This window comes from Triticum urartu, chromosome 5A (assembly GCF_056163025.1).
Source record: "Triticum urartu cultivar PI428250 chromosome 5A, HENAU_Tu73, whole genome shotgun sequence".
Lineage (NCBI taxonomy): Eukaryota > Viridiplantae > Streptophyta > Magnoliopsida > Poales > Poaceae > Triticum > Triticum urartu.
This window is the reverse complement of record NC_141877.1, coordinates 446,306,527-446,328,206: the sequence shown is the minus strand read 5'-3', so window position 1 is coordinate 446,328,206 and position 21,680 is coordinate 446,306,527. Positions and strand designations below refer to the sequence as shown.

At 42.9% G+C, this 21,680-nt stretch overlaps 1 pseudogene; it reads left to right on the top strand.

Moving 5' to 3' along the window:
- Positions 1-19,371, top strand: part of LOC147971848 (serine carboxypeptidase 1-like) — a 168,489-nt pseudogene extending 149,118 nt beyond the window's left edge.
- The last annotated feature ends 2,309 nt before the right edge of the window (positions 19,372-21,680 follow it).

Sequence of the window (21,680 nt, the reverse complement as noted above, 5' to 3'; positions counted from 1 at the left end):
TTCGGCCTGGGGTGGGGCCCAGATTTACTTTAAACAATAGCACAAGACTTGCTAAAACGGGCGAGTGTGGCATGTCGAAATTCGTGCGTCGCAGCGCGCGCGCGAGATAGACTCCCTCTCTAAACAGAGGCTAGATGAATTATTTATTACTAAACAGAAACAAAAAGCAAGGAACAAAAATAAAATTGGGTTGCCTCCCAACAAGCGCTATCGTTTAACGCCCCTAGCTAGACATAAAAACAAGAATAGATCTAAGTATTATCATCTTTGGTATGCAATCCATAAGTGGCTCTCATAATAGATTCATAAGGTAATTTAATTTTATTTCTAGGAAAGTGTTCCATGCCTTTCCTTAATGGAAATTGGAATCTAATATTCCCTTCCTTCATATCAATAATTGCACCAATTGTTCTAAGGAATGGTCTACCAAGAATAATAGGACATGTAGGATTGCAATCTATATCAAGAACAATGAAATCTACGGGCACATAATTCCTATTTGCAACAATAAGAACATCATTAATCTTTCCCATAGGTTTCTTAATAGTGGAATCCGCAAGATGCAAATTTAAAGATCAACCATCAAATTCACGAAAACCTAACACATCATCCAAAGTTTTTGGAATCACGGAAACACTAGCACCCAAATCACATAAAGCATAGCATTCATGATATTTAATCTTAATTTTAATAGTAGGTTCCCACTCATCATAAAGTTTTCTATGGATAGAAACTTCCAATTCAAGATTTTCTTCATAAGATTGCATTAAAGCATCAACGATATGTTTAGTAAAATATTTATTTCGATTATAAGCATGCGGAGAATTTAGCACGGATTGCAACAAGGAAATACAATCTATTAAAGAAAAATTATCATAATTAAATTCCTTGAAATCCAAAATAGTGGGTTCATTGCTATGTAAAGTTTTGACCTCATCAATCCCACTTTTACCAATTTTTGCATCAAGATCTAAAAACTCCGAATCATTGGGACGCCTTTTAACTAAAGTTAACTCATCTCCAGTCCCATCAATATCAAGATTCATATTGCAAAACAAAGATATAATAGGAGACACATCAATCACTTTTAGATCTTCATCTGTATTATCATCAAAACTAGAAGAACACGTTTTTATGAAGCAATTTTTTAGCACGCATCCTAGCGGTTCTTTCTTTGCACTCATCAATGGAAATTCTCATGGCTTTGAGAGACTCATTGATATCATGCTTAGGTGGAATAGATCTAAGTTTCAAAGAATCAACATCAAGAGAAATTCTATCCACGTTCCTAGCCAACTCATCAATCTTAGACAATTTTTCTACAATAAAAGCATTGAAACTCTTTTGCAAACTAATAAATTCTTTAATATTAGATTCAAAATCAGAGGGAATCTTATTATAATTTCCATAAGAATTATTGTAGGAATTACCATAATTATTGGAGGAATTACTAGGAAAAGGCCTAGGATTAAAGTTTCCTCTATACGCGTTGTTACCAAAATTGTTCCTACCAACAAAATTCACATCCATAGATTCATTATTATTCTCAATCAAGGTAGACAAAGGCATATCATTAGGATCAGAAGAAACACTCTTATTGGCAAACAATTTCATAAGTTCATCCATCTTTCCACTCAAAACATTAATTTCTTCTATTGCATGCACCTTTTTACTAGTAGATCTTTCAGTGTGCCATTGAGAATAATTAACCATAATATTATCTAGGAGTTTGGTAGCTTCTCCTAAAGTGATTTCAAAATCATTATTGTTGGTATTAGAAAAGTCACACAATTTAGTACTGTCTTGAGCCATCATGACAAAGAATCCAACACACAAGCACACAAGAGGCAAGCGAAAAGAGTCGAATGGAAAAGAGAAGGGGAACGGATAAAGAGGGCGAATAAAACGGCAAGGGTGAAGTGGGGGAGAGGAAAATGAGAGGCAAATGGCAAATAATGTAATACGAGGGATACGAGTTTGTGATGGGTACTTGGTATGTCTTGACTTGTGCGTAGATCTCCCCGGCACCAGCGCCAGAAATCCTTCTTGCTACCTCTTGAGCACTGCATTGGTTTTCCCTTGAACAGAAAAGGGTGATGCAGCAAAGTAGCATAAGTATTTCCCTTAGTTTTTGAGAACCAAGGTATCAATCCAGTAGGAGACTACACACAAGTCCCTCGTACCTACACAAACAAATAATAACCTCGCAACCAACACGATAAAGGGGTTGTCAATCCCTTCACGGTCATTTACGAGAGTGAGATCTGATAGAGATAATAATAATAAGATAAATATTTTTGGTATTTTTATGATATAGATTGAAAGTAAAGATTGCAAAGTAAAATAGATTGGAAACTTATATGATAAAAGATAGACCCGGGGGCCATAGGTTTCACTAGTGGCTTCTCTCAAGATAGCATAAGTATTACGGTGGGTGAACAAATCACTGTCGAGCAATTGATAGAAAAGTGCATAATTATGAGAATATCTAGGCATGATCATGTATAAAGGCATCACGTCCGCGACAAGTAGACCAAAACGATTCTGCATCTACTACTATTACTCCACACATCGACCGCTATCCAGCATGCATCTAGAGTATTAAGTTCATAAGAAAAGAGTAACACATTAGGCAAGATGACATGATGTAGAGGGATAAACTCAACCAATATTATATAAACCCCATCTTTTTATCCTCAATGGCAACAATACAATACGTGCGTTGCTGCCCCTGCTGTCACTGGGAAAGTGTTGGGGAACGTAGCAGAATTTTAAAATTTTCTACGCATCACCAAGATCAATCTATGGAGTCATCTAGCAACAAGGGAGAGAGGAGTCCATCTACATACCCTTGTAGATCGCGCGCGGAAGCGTTCAAGAGAACGGGGTTGATGGAGTCGTACTCGATGTGATCCAAATCACCGATGACCAAGTGTCGAACGGACGGCACCTCCGCGTTCAATACACGTACGGTTGGGAAGACGTCTCCTCCAACTTGATCCAGCAAGGGGGAAGGAGAGGTTGATGAAGATCCAGCAGCACGACGGCGTGGTGGTGGATGCAGCAGGATCCCGGCAGGGCTTCGCCAAGCGCAAGCGGGGAGGAGAGGTGTTACGGAGGGTGAGGGAGGCGCCAAGAGCAAGGGTGCGGCTGCCCTCCCTCCCCCTCTTTATATAGGGGCCTTCGGGGGGGCGGCCCTAGGGAGATGGATCTCCAAGGGGGCGGCGGCCAAGGGGTGGCTTCCCCCCCAAGCCAAGTGGGGGGCGCCCCCACCCCTAGGGTTTCCCAACCCTAGGCGTAGGGGAGGCCCAAGGGGGGCGCACCAACCCACTAGGGGCTGGTTCCCCTCCCAATTCAGCCCATGGGGCCCTCCGGGATAGGTGGCCCCATCCGGTGGACCCCCGGGACCCTTCCGGTGGTCCCGGTACAATACCGGCGACCCCCGAAACCTTCCCGATGGCCGAAACTAGACTTCCTATATATAAATCTTTACCTCCCAACCATTCCGGAACTCCTCGTGACGTCCGGGATCTCATCCGGGACTCCGAACAACTTTCGTGTTACTGCATACTAATATCTCTACAACCCTAGCATCACCGAACCTTAAGTGTGTAGACCCTACAGGTTCGGGAGACATGCAAACATGACCGAGACGCCTCTCTGGTCAATAACCAACAGCGGGATCTGGATTCCCATGTTGGCTCCCACATGCTCCACGATGATCTCATCGGATGAACCACGATGTCGAGGATTCAATCAATCCGTATTCAATTCCCTTTGTCAATCGGTACGTTACTTGCCCGAGACTCGATCGTCGGTATCCCAATACCTTGTTCAATCTCGTTACCGGCAAGTCACTTTACTCGTGCCGTAATGCATGATCCCGTGATCAACCACTTGGTCACATTGAGCTCATTATGATGATGCATTACCGAGTGGGCCCAGAGATACCTCTCCGTCATACGGAGTGACAAATCCCAGTCTCGATTGGTGCCAACCCAACAGACACTTTCGGAGATACCTGTAGTGTACCTTTATAGTCACCCAGTTACGTTGTGACGTTTGGCACACCCAAGGCACTCCTACAGTATCCGGGAGTTGAACAATCTCATGGTCTAAGGAAATGATACTTGACATTCGGAAAAGCTACAGCAAACGAACTACACGATCTTTGAGCTATGCTTAGGATTGGGTCTTGTCCATCACATCATTCTCCTAATGATGTGATCCCGTTATCAATGACATCCAAAGTCCATAGTCAGGAAACCATGACTATCTTTTGATCAACGAGCTAGTCAACTTGAGGCTCACTAGGGACGTGTTGTGGTCTATGTATTCACACATGTATTACGATTTCCGGATAACACAATTATAGCATGAACAATAGACAATTATCATGAACAAAGAAATATAATAATAACCATTTTATTATTGCCTCTAGGGCATATTTCCAACATAAAGGACACCGCAAGATTGAAACCAAAGCTAAGCACTTCTCCCACTGCAAGAAAGATCAATCAGTAGGCCAAACCAAACTGATAACTCGAAGAGACTTGCAAAGATAACCGATCATACATAAAAGATTTCAGAGAAGAATCAAATATTGTTCATAGATAAACTTGATCATAAACCCACAATTCATCGGATCTCGACAAACACACCGCGAAAAGAGTTACTTCAAATAGATCTCCAAGAAGATATAGGAGAACATTGTATTGAGATCCAAAGAGAGAAAAAGCCATCTAGCTAAAAACTATGGACCCAAAGGTCTGAAGTAAACTACTCACACATCATCGGAGAGGCTATGGTGTTGATGTAGAAGCCCTCCATGATTGATTCCCCCTCCGGCGGAGCTCCAAAAAAGGCCCCAAGATGGGATCTCTTGGGTACAGAAGGTTGCGGCGGTGGAAATAGGGTTTCTTTGTGCTCCCAGATGATTTCGGGTATATATATAGGAGGAAGAAGTAGGTCGGTGGAGCCACGAGGGTGGACGGCGCACCTAGTGGGGTAGGCGTGCCCCTTGCCTCGTGGCCTCCTCATTGGTTTCTTGACGTCCACTCAAAGTCCTCTAGATCATGTTTGTTCCAAAAATAACTCTACCGAAGGTTTCATTCTGTTTGGATTCCGTTTGATATTCCTTTTCTGCGAAACACTAAGATAGGCAAAAAAAACAGCAATTTGCACTGGGCCTTGGGTTAGTAGGTTAGTCCCAAGAATAATATAAAAGTGTATAAATAATCCCATTAACATCCAAAACAGATAATATAATAGCATGGAACAATAAAAAATTATAGATACGTTGGAAACATATCACAAGGCTTATAGTGACCTGCATTACCCAGAGGGCCCAAAGATACCTCTCCGACAATCGAAGTGACAAATCCTAATCTTGATCTATGCCAACTCAACAAACACCATCGGAGACACCTGTAGAGCATCTTTATAATCACCTAGTTATGTTGTGACGTTTGATAACACACTAAGTGTTCCTCGGTATTCGGGAGTTGTATAATCTCATAGTCATAGGAACATGTATAAGTTATGACGAAAGCAATAGCAATAAACTAAACGATCATAATGCTAAGCTAACAGATGGGTCAAGTCAATTACATCATTCTCTAATGATGTGATCTCGTTCATCAAATGACAACTCTTGTCCATGGCTAGGAAACTTAACCATCTTTGATTAACGAGCTAGTCAAGTAGAGCCATCCTACTAACACTCTGTTTGTCTATGTATTCACACATGTACTAAGATTCCAGTTAATACAATTCTAGCATGAATAATAAGCATTTATCATGATATAAGGAAATATAAATAACAACTTTATTATTGCCTCTAGGGCATATTTCCATCAATAAAGTAGTTTAGTACCTACTAGGAGTAGCAAACAAAATTCAGCTAAAAACACTAGGAAAAATAAACCATTTAGGACTAAACTTCAGAATTACTATAGCTTTGCAGTAGAGTTACATTTAGTGTGACATTGTAAATAATATACAAAATTCACTGCAAGAGTACTAGAAACTACTAAATCCTTGCTTGCCAATTACATTTTTTGAGGCTCTATAAAATGATACATAAACACATTGTAAAGAAAAACACTGAACTCGTGGTTGCTGTGTGCTCTATATTGTAGTTTCCCAAACAACCTATATTGTATTTTCATAATTTATTTAAATTTTTTGTCATTTTCATTTTGCAGCAGATATGTCACTAACAATAACAAACGTTGTTGAATCCAATGAGGAATATATGTCGGAAGAATCAATCGAACATCACAATTCTGTTGAAAAAGATGTCCAAGAAATAGCTACTAATGATGAAGAAGGCTTCACATATTGTCATGACGCTAATGCATATGAAAATGAATATGGTAAGTTTAGTACCTTCATTTATTTTTTGGACAAACCTTTCTGTATTTCTATGATAGGAAATTTAGGATCCAATGGCTACAATTGGGCTTGAGCCTTCGGTTGATAGAGATAACTCAAACATAAAAGTATGTATCTTGTTGAAGTACACAATAAAATTCCTCAAATTTTACTCAAAAAATTATGGTCTCAACTAATACTTTGTTATGCTATCTGTAGAGAGTGCTTGCCCCTTCAGTTGATGGACTCTGACTAGTTAAAAAATGACCCAATAATTTACAGAACAAGCCAGGTGGTTCAAATAGTGCAGATTTGCAAGCATCAAACAACCATTCTATTCCAGATAAGGAGGTCTATTTACTTAAATACTCTTTGGAACATGTCATTGCCGAGGATTAAGTTGTTATGCTTACACCTTTTGCAATTACATATACAGTACCCAGAACTTGATGTGTATCCTTTTATCCCAGAACAAAGAAGCTATGATTCATAATGGTGGCGGTGCATGACAACTAGAAAAATGTTCTGCTGCACACATGGTATCTTCATAGTCTCACATACAAAATTATCTAAACTATAGTGCTCCCATGTTTATGTGTTTACTTTCTGCTATGAGTGTGTTGTCCGGAACCAAGAAAATTTTGATTAGAATTTCAATACACGGCAAGGGGAAATAAATTCTGCTGAACACAAGGTATATTTCCATTACCATATACAATATGTCCAAAATATATTGCTACGATGTTTATGTATCTGGTGGTCATCTTGCTATCAGAATTCTGTTTAGAACAAAGAAACTTTGCTTGAGAATGTGAGTGCATGTCAGGCAGAAAAAACTTCTGTTGTAAAGAAGCTGGTATCTTTCCATAATCACATACAAACTGTTCAAACTATAGTGGTAGCTTTTTTATTTGTTTATTACTTCTTTGCTATCAGACTGCTGCCCAGACCAAAAGAACAACAAAAGGTACTAATGTAGCTAGTAAGAGTGCTCAAAGTGGTAGTTCGCTGAGTTGGTTGGGTGCGAGCGAACTACTTGTAGGAGTGATGAAATTCATTTCATATGTTCCCCTGTTTTGACTCTGTTTTTCATGGGTGATGAGGATGATTCTGACAATGGTAACTTTGATCTTCTCTATCAGGCTGGAACTATATTATTTTTGAAGAGACTGAAAAATTGTAACAGGGACGTAGCTCTTGCTGCAAGTGTATGGTGTGATCCTAGAGTTAAACTTGATGGTGCAGAAATTAGAAATGAATTCTGGACAGGGCCTTTTGATATGGCACTTGTGAAAACTGAAAATATGGTACGTAGTTGCAAAACTGCAATACTCGCGGTAATAAAGAAAAAACAAAGAGTGTGTGGCCTTCAACCTTTGCATGTGAGTAATATCTTGCCTCATTGTGTTTTAACAGTTCATATTGTTTTCTTGTTTGCAGATTTAGAAGATAAATGGATGAGTATATGGGTGCATGGCGAGTATACTTCCATGATGATGATGATGTTCCGGTCCATGGTGACGTTTTAGTTAAGTTGTAGGGATGACATTCCCATTGGATGTTGTTCCTCGTTTATGTTTTAGTTAAGTTGTATGGATGTTGATGGATGCTTTCAGTTTAAGCTTCGCTGTCAAGAAAATAGTTAGGTTATGCATAACATTTGGATGATGTTCCACCTTCAATATCCACCATTGTAATCCAACAACTTTATCTATTATATGATTTCTTCCTCTCAGGAGTATATTCTCTTGTTTTCCTTCACATGAAAATACATAATTATGACCATTACGTGGAGAATTAATTTAATATATAAAATAGTATTATTCACATGATATATGTTCAACACTTGAAGCGTTGGAAATTCTCCGTTGCCAAGCAATTGGATTTTGATTCATGTGCATTGACCACCAACATATAGAAGTGATGTAGAAGTCCATTTTATCTGTTGTAGTCTTGCAACAGTCCCTTTTACCAACGACAATATAAGCGTTGCATTATGCGCTAGCAACACTGGATAAGGCTACGCATCCAAAACCGTTGGTAAAGACACTAGCAACGCATATATGGACTCTTAGATACGGAAAAATGTGTTGCTATATGGGGGTTCCTGTTGTAGTGCAAGTACGACTGGAACAACCGTAAGTGAAGCCTACAAATTAGAGTGGTACACAACTAGTATAGTATATCACCCAAGTAACACAACCCATAGTACAAGAAAGTTTTTGACACTACACTAGTGTCAAAAACATTCTTATATTATGGGATGGAGGGAGTACTAATGGATAACGTGATTGGATGTGTGCAGTGGCTAACGTGATCTTTCTGGAGTCGCCTACCGGCGTGGGGTACTCCTACACGAGCAACAACTCGAACAACAACAACAACATTGGCGACCCTAGAATCGTCGAGGACGTGTTCGTCTTCCTGCTCAAACGGCTGGAGCGGTTCCCAAAGTATAAGGGCCGTGACTTCTACATCGCCGGAGAGAGCTACGGCGGCCACTACGTCATGTAGCTCACCACCGTCATCGAATCCATGAACGAGCTCTATGGCGCCACTCTCATCAACCTTCACGGCATCTTCGTAAGTGCCTTTCGCATGTGCCTTTGCAGAATTATTTTGGTTTGTTTTGCATGGGACATGCTTGTAGTTGTACCGGCCATATCATCTTTCGGTTGTGTCATCTAGGTCGGCAATCCGTACCTTGACGATTACAAGAACGGCGAGGGAAATCTGGAGTTCCTATGGAGCAACGGGGTGATCTCCGATGAGATCTGGGCAGGGATCCATGCCAACAGCACCTTCACCCCAAAAGACGACTATCAATGCTACGTGGCGGCACACGCATCCCAGAGAGGCAACATCGATCGCTACAACATATACGCCCCGATCTGCCTTCAGTCAGAACGTGACGTACAGTGTTGGAAATATGCCCTAGCGGCAATAATAAAATGATTATTATTATATTTCCTTGTTCATGATAATTGTCTATTATTCATGCTATAATTGTGTTATCCGGAAATCATAATACATGTGTGAATACATAGACCATAACATGTCCCTAGTGAGCCTCTAGTTAACTAGCTCGTTGATCAACAGATAGTCATGGTTTCCTGACTATGGACATTGGATGTCATTGATAACGGGATCACATCATTAGGAGAATGATGTGATGGACAAGACCCAATCCTAAGCATAGCACAAGATCGTGTAGTTCGTTTGCTAGAGCTTTTCCAATGTCAAGTATCATTTCCTTAGACCATGAGATCATGTAACTCCCAGATGCCGTAGGAGTGCTTTGGGTGTACCAAACATCACAACGTAACTGGGTGACTATAAAGGTATACTACAGGTATCCCCAAAAGTATCTGTTGGGTTGACACGGATCGAGACTGGAATTTGTCACTCCGTATGACGGAGAGGTATCTCTGGGCCCACTCGGTAATGCATCATCATAATGAGCTCAATGTGACCAAGTGTTTGGTCACGGGATCATGCATTACGGTACGAGTAAAGTGACTTGCCGGTAACGAGATTGAACGAGGTATTGGGATACTGACGATCGAATCTCGGGTAAGTAACGTACCGATTGACAAAGGGAATTGAATACGGGATTGATTGAATCCTCGACATCGTGGTTCATCCGATGAGATCATCGTGGAACATGTGGGAGCCAACATGGGTATCCAGATCCCGCTGTTTGTTATTGACCGGAGAGTCGTCTCGGTTCTGCTTGTCTCCCAAACCCGTAGGGTCTACACACTTAAGGTTCGGTGACGCTAGGGTTGTAGAGATATTAGTATGCGGTAACCCGAAAGTTGTTCGGAGTCCCGGATGAGATCCCGGACGTCACGAGGAGTTCCGGAATGGTCCGGAGGTGAAGATTTATATGTTGGAAGTCCAGTTTCGGCCATCGGGAAAGTTTCAGGGGTAATCGGTATTGTATCGGGACCATCGGAAGGGTCCCAGGGGTCCACCGGGTGGGGCCACCTATCCCGGAGGGCCCCATGGGCTGAAGTGGGAGGGGAACCAGCCCTTGGTGGGCTGGTGCGCCCCCCATGGGCCTCCCCTTGCGCCTAGGGTTGGAAACCCTAGGGGTGGGGGGCGCCCCACTTGACTTGGGGGGGGGGCAAGTCCCCCCTTGGCCGCCCCCCCCTTGGAGATGGGATCCCCTAGGGCCGACGCTCCCCCTAGGGGCCCTATATATAGTGGGGGGAGGGAGGGCAGCCGCACCCAAGTCCCTGGCGCCTCCCTCTCCCCTCGTAACACCTCTCCCTCTCGTTGGAGCTTGGCGAAGCCCTGCCGAGATCACCGCTGCTTCCACCACCACGCCGTCGTGCTGCTGGATCTCCATCAACCTCTCCTTCCCCTTGCTGGATCAAGAAGGAGGAGACGTCTTCCCCAACCGTACGTGTGTTGAACGCGGAGGTGCCGTCCGTTCGGCGCTCGGTCATCGGTGATTTGGATCACGACGAGTATGACTCCATCAACCCCGTTCTCTTGAACGCTTCCGCTCGCGATCTACAAGGGTATGTAGATGCACTTCCCTCTCCCTCGTTGCTAGATGACTCCATAGATTGATCTTGGTGATGCGTAGAAAATTTTAAAATTCTGCTACGTTCCCCAACAGTGGCATCATGAGCTAGGTCTATGCGTTGTTTCTATGCACGAGTAGAACACAAGATGTTGTGGGCATCGATTTTGTCAATTTACTTGTTGTTACTAGTCTTATCTTGGTTCAGAGGCATCGTGGGATGAAGCGGCCCGGACCGACCTTACACGTACGCTTACGTGAGACAGGTTCCACTGACTGACATGCACTAGTTGCATAAGGTGGCTAGCGGGTGTCTGTCTCTCCCACTTTAGTCGGATCGGATTCGATGAAAAGGGTCCTTATGAAGGGTAAATAGAAATTGCCACATCATGTTGTGGTTTTGGCGTAGGTAAGAAACGTTCTTGCTAAGAAACCTATAGCAGCCACGTAAAAAATTTGCAGCAACAATTAGAGGACGTCTAACTTGTTTTTGCAGCATGTGCCGTGTGATGTGATATGGCCAAAAGAATGTGATGAATGATATATGTGATGTATGAGATTGATCATGTTCTTGTAATACGAATCACGACTTGCATGTCGATGAGTATGACAACCGGCAGGAGCAATAGGAGTTGTCTTAATTTATTTATGACCTGCGTGTCAACATAAACGTCATGTAATTACTTTACTTTATTGCTAAACCGTTAGCCATAGTAGTAGAAGTAATAGATGACGAGACAACTTCATGAAGACATGATGATGGAGATCATGATGATGGAGATCATGGTGTCATGACGGTGACGATGATGATAATGGCGCCCCGAAGATGGAGATCAAAAGGAGCAAAATGATATTGGCAATATCATGTCACTATTTGATTGCATGTGATGTTTATCATGTTTTACATCTTATTTGCTTAGAACGATGGTAGCTTAAATAAGATGATCCCTCACAATAATTTCAATAAAGTGTTCCCCCTAACCGTGCACCATTGCGAAGGTTCGTTGTTTCAAAGCACCATGTGATGATCGGGTGTGATAGATTCTAACGTTCGAATACAACGGGTGTAAGCCAAATTTACACACGCAATACACTTAGGTTGACTTGACGAGCCTAGCATGTACAGACATGGCCTCGGAACACGGAAGACCGAAAGGTCGACCATGAGTCGTATAGAAGATACGATCAACATGAAGATGTTCACCGATGATGACTAGTCCATCTCACGTGATGATCGGACACGGCCTAGTTGACTCGGATCATGTATCACTTAGATGACTAGAGGGATGTCTGTCTGAGTGGGAGTTCATTAAATTTGATTAGATGAACTTAATTATCATGAACTTAGTCTAAAAACCTTTGCAAAATGTCTTGTAGATCAAATGGCCAACGCTCATGTCAACCTCAACTTCAACATGTTCCTAGAGAAAACCAAGCTAAAAGATGATGGCAGCAACTATACGGACTGGGTCCGGAACCTGAGGATCATCCTCATAGCTGCCAAGAAATCATATGTCCTAGAAGCACCGCTAGGTGAAGCACCCATCCTAGAGAACCAAGACGTTATGAACGCTTGGCAGTCGTGTGCTGATGATTACCCCCTCGTTCAGTGCAGCATGCTTTACAGCTTATAACTGGGGCTCCATAAGCGTTTTGAGAAACACGGAGCATATGAGATGTTCGAAGAGCTGAAAATGGTTTTCCAAGCTCATGCCCGGGTCGAGAGATATGAAGTCTCTGACAAGTTCTACAGTTGTAAGATGGAGGAAAATAGTTCTGTCAGTGAGCACATACTCAAAATGTCTGGGTTGCACAACCGCTTGTCCCAGCTGGACATTAACCTCCCGGACGAGGCGGTCATTAAAAGAATCCTTCAGTCGCTCCCACCTGGCTACAAGAGCTTTGTGATGAACTACAATATGCAGGGGATGGTGAAAACTATTCCTGAAGTATTTTCAATGCTGAAATCAGTGAAGGTGGAAATAAAAAAGGAACATCAAGTGTTGATGGTCAATAAAACCACTAGTTTCAAGAAAGGCAAGGGTAAGAAGAACTTCAAGAAGGACGGCAAGGGAGTTGCCGCGGCCAGTAAATCAGTTGCCGGGAAGAAGCCAAAGAATGGACCCAAACCTGAGACTGAGTGCTTTTATTGCAAAGGAAAGGGACACTAGAAGCGGAACTACCCCAAATACTTAGCGGACAAGAAGGCCGGCAACACTAAAGGTATATGTGATATACATGTAATTGATGTGTACCTTACCAGTACTCGTAGTAGCTCCTGGGTATTTGATACCGGTGCGGTTGCTCATATTTGTAAATCAAAACAGGAGATGTGGAATAAGCGGAGACTGGCGAAGGACGAGGTGACGATGCGCGTCGGGAATGGTTCCAAGGTCGATGTGATCGCCGTCGGCACGCTACCTCTACATTTACCTACGAGATTAGTTTTAAACCTCAATAATTGTTATTTAGTGCCAGCTTTGAGCATGAACATTGTATCTGGATCTCGTTTAATACGAGATGGCTACTCATTTAAATCCGAGAATAATGGTTATTCTATTTATATGAGAGATATGTTTTATGGTCATGTCCCGCTGGTCAATGGTTTATTCTTAATGAATCTCGAATGTGATGTTACACATATTCATAGTGTGAATACCAAAAGATGTAAGATTGATAATGATAGTCCCACATATCTGTGGCACTGCCGCCTTGGTCACATCAGTGTCAAACGCATGAAGAAGCTCCATACAGATGGACTTTTGGAGTCTCTTGATTTCGAATCATTTGACACGTACGAACCATGCCTCATGGGTAAAATGACCAAGACTCCGTTCTCCTGAACAATGGATCGAGCAACCAACTTATTGGAAATTATACATACTGATGTGTGCGGTCCAATGAGCGTTGAGGCTCGTGGTGGCTATCGTTATGTTCTCACTCTCACTAATGACTTAAGTAGATATGGGTATGTCTATTTGATGAAACACAAGTCTAAGACCTTTGAAAAGTTCAAGGAATTTCAGAATGAGGTAGAGAATCAACGTGACCGAAAGATAAAATTCTTACGATCAGATCGTGGGGAAGAATATTTAAGTCACAAATTTGGTACGCACTTAAGGAAATGTGGAATCGTTTCACAACTCACGCCGCCTGGAACACCTCAGCGTAACGGTGTGTCCGAACATCGTAATCGCACTCTATTGGATATGGTGCGATCTATGATGTCACTCACTGATTTACCGCTATCATTTTGGGGATACGCTCTAGAGACAGCTACATTCACTTTAAATAGGGCACCATCTAAATCCGTTGAGACGACACCGTATGAATTATGGTTTGGTAAGAAACCTAAGCTGTCATTTCTAAAAGTTTGGGGATGCGATGCTTATGTCAAGAAACTTCAACCTGGAAAAAATGCATCTTCATAGGATACACTAAGGAAACCATTGGGTATACCTTCTACCTCAGATCCGAAGGCAAAATCTTTTTTTGCCAAGAACGGGTCCTTTCTGGAGAAAGAGTTTCTCTCGAGAGAAGTAAGTGGGAGGAAAGTAGAACTCGATGAAGTACTGCCTCTTGAACCGGAAAGTAGCGCAGCTCAGGAAGATGTTCCTGTGGTGCCTGCACCGACTAGAGAGGAAGTTAATGATGATGATCAAGGTACTTCGGATCAAGTTGCTACTGAACTTCGAAGGTCCACAAGGACACGTTCCACACCAGAATGGTATGGCAACCCTGTCCTGGAAATCATGTTGTTAAACAACGGTGAACCTTCGAGCTATGAAGAAGCAATGGCGGGCCCAGATTCCAACAAATGGCTTGAAGCCATGCAATACAAGATAGGATCCATGTATGAAAACAAAGTATGGAATTTGACAGACTTGCCTGATGATCGGCGAGCGATAGAGAATAAATGGATCTTTAAGAAGAAGACGGACGCAGATGGTAATGTTACCATCTATAAGGCTCGACTTGTCGATAAGGGTTATCGACAAGTTCAAGGGGTTGACTACGATGAGACCTTCTCACCCGTAGCGAAGCTGAAGTCCGTCTGAATCATGTTAGCAATTGCCACATACTATGATTATGAGATATGGCAAATGGACGTCAAAACGGCATTCCTTAACGGCTTTCTTAAGGAAGAATTGTATATGATGCAGCTGGAAGGTTTTGTCGATCCTAAGAATGCTAACAAGGTATGCAAGCTCCAACGCTCCATCAATGGGCTGGTGCAAGCATCTCGGAGTTGGAACATTCACTTTAACGAAATGATCAAAGCGTTTGGGTTTATGCAGACTTATGGAGAAGCCTGCGTTTACAAGAAAGTGAGTGGGAGCTCTGTAGCATTTCTCATATTATATGTGGATGACATACTTTTGATGGGAAATGATATAGAACTTTTGGACAGTATTAAGGCCTACTTGAATAAGTGTTTTTCAATGAAGGACCTTGGAGAAGTTGCTTACATATTAGGCATCAAGATCTATAGAGATAGATCGAGACGCCTCATAGGTCTTTCACAAAGCACATACCTTGATAAGATGTTGAAGAAGTTCAATATGGATCAGTCCAAGAAGGGGTTCTTGCCTGTGTTGCAAGGTGTGAAATTGAGCTCAGCTCAATGTCCAACCACAGCAGAAGATAGAGAAAAGATGAGTGTCGTCCCCTATGCCTCAGCCATAGGGTCTATCATGTATGCCATGCTGTGTACCAGACCTAATGTAAACCTTGCCGTGATTTTGGTAGGAAGGTACCAAAGTAATCCCGACATGGAACACTGGACAGCGGTCAATAACATCCTGAAGTACCTGAAAAGGACTAAGGATATGTTTCTCGTATATGGAGGTGATGAGGAGCTCGTCGTAAAGGGTTACGTCGACGCTAGCTTCGACACAGATCTGGATGACTCTAAGTCACAAACCGGATACGTGTATATTTTGAATGGTGGGGCAGTAAGCTGGTCCAGTTGCAAGCAAAGCGTCGTGGCGGGATCTACATGTGAAGCGGAGTACACGGCAGCCTCGGAGGCAGCGCATGAAGCAATCTGGATGAAGGAGTTCATCACCGACCTAGGAGTCATACCCAATGCGTCGGGGCTGATCACTCTCTTCTGTGACAACACTGGAGCTATTGCCCTTGCCAAGGAGCCCAGGTTTCACAAGAAGACCAGGCACATCAAGCGTCGCTTCAAGTCCATTCGTGAAAATGTTCAAGATGGAGACATAGATATTTGCAAAGTACATACGGATCTAAATGTCGCAGATCCGTTAACTAAACCTCTTCCGCGAGCAAAACATGATCAACACCATAACTCTATGGGTGTTCGATTCATCACAATGTAACTAGATTATTGACTCTAGTGCAAGTGGGAGACTGTTGGAAATATGCCCTAGAGGCAATAATAAAATGATTATTATTATATTTCCTTGTTCATGATAATTGTCTATTATTCATGCTATAATTGTGTTATCCGGAAATCATAATACATGTGTGAATACATAGACCATAACATGTCCCTAGTGAGCCTCTAGTTAACTAGCTCGTTGATCAACAGATAGTCATGGTTTCCTGACTATGGACATTGGATGTCATTGATAACGGGATCACATCATTAGGAGAATGATGTGATGGACAAGACCCAATCCTAAGCATAACACAAGATCGTGTAGTTCGTTTGCTAGAGCTTTTCCAATGTCAAGTATCATTTCCTTAGACCATGAGATCGTGTAACTCCCGGATGCCGTAGGAGTGCTTTGGGTGTACCAAACGTCACAACGTAACTGGGTGACTATAAAGGTATACTACAGGTATCCCCGAAAGTATCTGTTGGGTTGACACGGATCGACACTGGAATTTGTCACTCTGTATGACGGAGAGGTATCTCTGGGCCCCCTCGGCAATGCATCATCATAATGAGCTCAATGTGACCAAGTGTTTGGTCACGGGATCATGCATTACGGTACGAGTAAAGTGACTTGCCGGTAACGAGATTGAACGAGGTATTGGGATACCGATGATCGAATCTCGGGCAAGTAACGTACCGATTGACAAAGGGAATTGAATACAGAATTGATTGAATCCTCGACATCATGGTTCATCCGATGAGATCATCATGGAACATGTGGGAGCCAACATGGGTATCCAGATTCCGTTGTTGGTTATTGACCGGAGAGTCGTCTCGGTCATGTCTGCGTGTTTCCCGAACCCGTAGGGTCTACACACTTAAGGTTCGGTGACGCTAGGGTTGTAGAGATATTAGTATGCGGTAACCCGAAAGTTGTTCGGAGTCCCGGATGAGATCCTGGACGTCACGAGGAGTTCCGGAATGGTCCAGAGGTGAAGATTTATATATTGGAAGTCCAGTTTCGGCCATCGGGAAAGTTTGGGGGGTAATCGGTATTGTACCGGAACCACCGGAAGGGTCCCGGGGGTCCATCGGGTGGGGCCACCTATCCCGGAGGGCCCCATGGGCTGAAGTGGGAGGGGAACCAGCCCCTGGTAGGCTGGTGCGCCCCCCATGGGCCTCCCCTTGCACCTAGGGTTGGAAACCCTAGGGGTGGGGGCGCCCCACCTGACTTGGGGGGCAAGTCCCCCCTTGGCCGCCCCCCCCCCTTAGAGATGGGATCTCCTAGGGCCGGTGCCCCCCCTAGGGGCCCTATATATAGTGGGGGGAGGGAGGGCAGCCGCACCCAAGTCCCTGGCGCCTCCCTCTACCCTCGTAACACCTCTCCCTCTCGTTAGCTTGGCGAAGCCCTGCCGAGATCACCGCTGCTTCCACCACCACACCGTCGTGCTGCTGGATCTCCATCAACCTCTCCTTCCCCTTGCTGGATCAAGAAGGAGGAGACGTCTTCCCCAACCGTACGTGTGTTGAACGCGGAGGTGTCGTCCGTTCGGCGCTCGGTCATCGGTGATTTGGATCACGACGAGTACGACTCCATCAACCCCGTTCTCTTGAACGCTTCCGCTCGCTATCTACAAGGGTATGTAGATGCACTCCCCTCTCCCTCGTTGCTAGATGACTCCATAGATTGATCTTGGTGATGCGTAGAAAATTTTAAAATTTTGCTGCATTCCCCAACACATATACGCCCCGATCTGCCTTCAGTCGGAACGTGACGGCACCTATCACTCCAGCAGCTACATAAGATAACGAGATCACAGTTTTTCGCAACACTACTACTACTGCTGCTGCTACTACTACTACTACTAATAATAATAATAATAACAATAATAATAATAGTAATAATAATAATAATAATAATAATAATAATAATAACAACAACAACAATGATAATAATAATAATAATAATAATAAAAATAATTGGCCATGGTCACAGTTTTTGCCATTTTGATTTGTCAGCTGGCTGGCTACGATCCGTGCATGGACCACTACGTCGACGCTTACCTAAACAATGGCGAGGTGCAAGAAGCTCGGCATGCCCGGACAAACACAAGTTGGTCAGGTTGCGAGTAAGTTATATGTAGTCTATATGCATAATGCTCTGTGGAAAGTGCCCGCAGAGGCCGAGCTCCATTGAGCTCTTTATTTTTTCAGTAAAAATATCTTTTCCACATCTCGAAAAAATCTGAAAAATAGTTTTCATGTAGATATATACTTGTAGTATACATGTATAAAATTTCATGAATGTATATATTCATATGTGATGTACACAAACGAGACAAATACACGGATTAAAATAGGATTTTTCTTTGCAGTATTTGTGTCAGATATTTGTCTTTTGTGTGTAGGACGCAAATAATCAAATTATTTAATAAAATTTTATACATTCTTGGAGAATATGCATATGCATTTGCAGATTTTTTTTGACATTTTTTGAAACTTTTAAATACATTTATTTTTTTGGCAAAATGAGCTCCATGGAGCCCGGTCTTTGCAACGCCACACTCTAATGCTCTGCTGCTACAGAGCACTTCACCCCATTTTATTTTTGTTCTTGCTCTTGAGCGCAACAGTGCAACACCCCAATCTAATTTGCACTACGATCCTTCTTTTCTTTCAGCTTAGACTTGGGCTATAAGGACGGCCCAGTTTCCATGGTGCTAACCATCAGAAGGCTAGTCAAATGTGGGTTAAGCGTATGGATCTTCAGGTACTGTAAATGTGATATCTATATTCCATTCCAATTTCATGCATGAATTGAACACTGAGCAAGTGAGCATTGAGTAGAATAAAGCAAGCATGAGGTTTCTAACTTGAATGAGCACCTTTCCTCCAGTGGCGATATGGACTCCATATGCTCGATTACCTCGATGAGGTACTCTATCAACGATCGCAACCTACCCATCACGAAGCCATGGCACCCTTGGTACACCCCAGACAATGAGGTAATTAATGGATGAGCAGAAACATATGGTACTAAGAGCCAAATAGAGCACTTCTGCTCCTCTACTCTTTCCTCAAGGGCATGCTACCACCTGCTGATATCCCCAACTGAATTGGGCTATTTGGATACTCACATGTCTAAGTGTATTTTCGTTAATGTTGGATTGACTCCCTCCAGCCTCACAATAAATCGTTGCTTACACCTTTCAAGATATGGATAACAATTTATCCATGCGTATGTCTAAGGGTTTAACCCTCGTGTGATGATGAAAAGAGTTGCAATTTTGTTCATATTGAAGATAATAAAAGTATTAGCATATCATAGCTTGTCCCAGGTAAACATGTTTGAATTTTAATCATAGTGTATCTCCATTTGTTAGGCATATTCAAGTTTATATAGTATTGTTGTCTCGGGACAATAGGAGAGTAGGGGCTATCATAATAACATAGTCACAACAAAGATTATTAGGGGTGCGTGTACATGGACTTGTAGTGAAGGTCGTCAGACACTGACAAGATGGACAGTTTGATATGTTTTAAATAGGTTTGGTCACCTTGTTGGAGTGTGGCCTACTCCTATGACATGAAAGATGTTATGTAGAGATTAGATCGAGCCTTCTGAGGCGACCGCTAGTCTTGATTCTCGACTCCAGGCTATATGGAACTTCTCGGATGTCAAGAGACTAGCCCCCTCCCCCCCCCTCCTCCTCCTCTCGTAATGAGTTTTAGATGAATGAGCCTCTACCCCTTACCCTTAGGGGTTTCTATATGTCAGCGGTCCTTGAAAAAGACCAATGCTACCTTCTGAGGTAATAGGAAAGAGGGGTACATAGTTATACGTGTAGACCAACTAGTCCATGGAGGGATAAGGATGAGGAGATGGCACATGGTCCATAGTGGACTAGCAATAATTCCTCAACATAAATGTTTTTTTCTTCATGGGGCTTCTACTTTGACATTGTCTTTCATTTATTATCTCATTCTTTTACTTTTTTACCATGCCTGTTAGCATGGACTTTGATGAGGACATCAATACCATTGTTACACCCACAGCCCCTACTGTTACATATACTGGACCAATTACTAGAGCTCGCGCACGCCAATTAAATTACCAGGTACTTTCGTTTCTTGGTAATGATTCTAATTTTCATGAGGTTATGATGCTGCCTAAATTGGATACATTTGTTTTGCTTACAAATGAAGGGCCTAGCTTGGAGAAGGATGACCATTGGAGCAAGAACATGCATGGAGTTGATGGCATGCGCAAGGGGATCAAGAACGGAGTTACAAGTGATGATTTCAGGACTTTGAAGCCGCCATAAGGAGTGCATGAAGCCTTGGACGAAATATACAAGATGCCACTTCATAATATTCGTCCATAGGCTATTCTAGGTGCTGCGTCACCTTATTAATGGGCCAGGCCCATGTAATTTCGAAATACTTAAGTACAGGCTATTTTTAGAGTCCATATATGTGGGAAAACAAGAGTTAGGGTTGGTTTCGGACCCCACCCTCAAGGGCCACGAAATTCCCCCCTCTTCCTCCATATATACAGCCCTTAGGGCATCGTTTAGACTTTGGTTTTGTTTAGATTAAAAGTTCTCCATAGCTGCAACTTCGCATACTTCGTTTGTGTCCAACGACCAGACCAAGACGTCATAGAACCCCACCTTGATCAATAAAGCTTTCATCTTATATTCACAATATCCCGATTGCAATCTCAGTTTCTTGCTTGTTCTTCGTTTGTTCGCAGGAAACAGACCCTCGTGGTCAGGTTGATCGTGCTCCGGCGTGGTCAATAACCATCGGAAGTTGGTTTAGCGATTGCTAAGGCGCGACGTCTCGCACGTTCATAGTCGGATCGTCAAGGTCGACTCCCACAGAAAACGATAGCCACCATCTCATCGAAACATCGGGACACCTTAGCCTCTATCAAGTGGTATCCGATTTCCAGGTTGCTCGGTGAGATTTTACAGTTTTTTGTAGATTAGATCAAGTCTGTTCTTCATACCTACAGTCCATGAAAAAGCCACACACAAAAAATTAGGGTTAGTTCATCATATCCGAACCAATCTGAGCCTTTGCATAATCTTTTTAGGGTTTTTGCTTTGTTGAATTTGCGGTTGCATCGTCGTGTCAAGTTGCTGGTCTTAGAGTCTAGTCTTTTAGAGTTTCGAGTTCTGGTCATAAGTTGTCACGCCGCCGCCGCACCATCATCATCGCCCATCTACCACTTTTGCTTATCCGCCACCGCTCTGAATCCATATCCATATACCACCACCAATCTGTATCCATATACCACCACCAATCTCTATCCATATACCACCACCGCTACCATATACCACCACCGCTGCCATATACCACAACCATATATCCACCACCAATCCGAGTTCTTCTCATATTAGGTTTGTTCTTGAGATC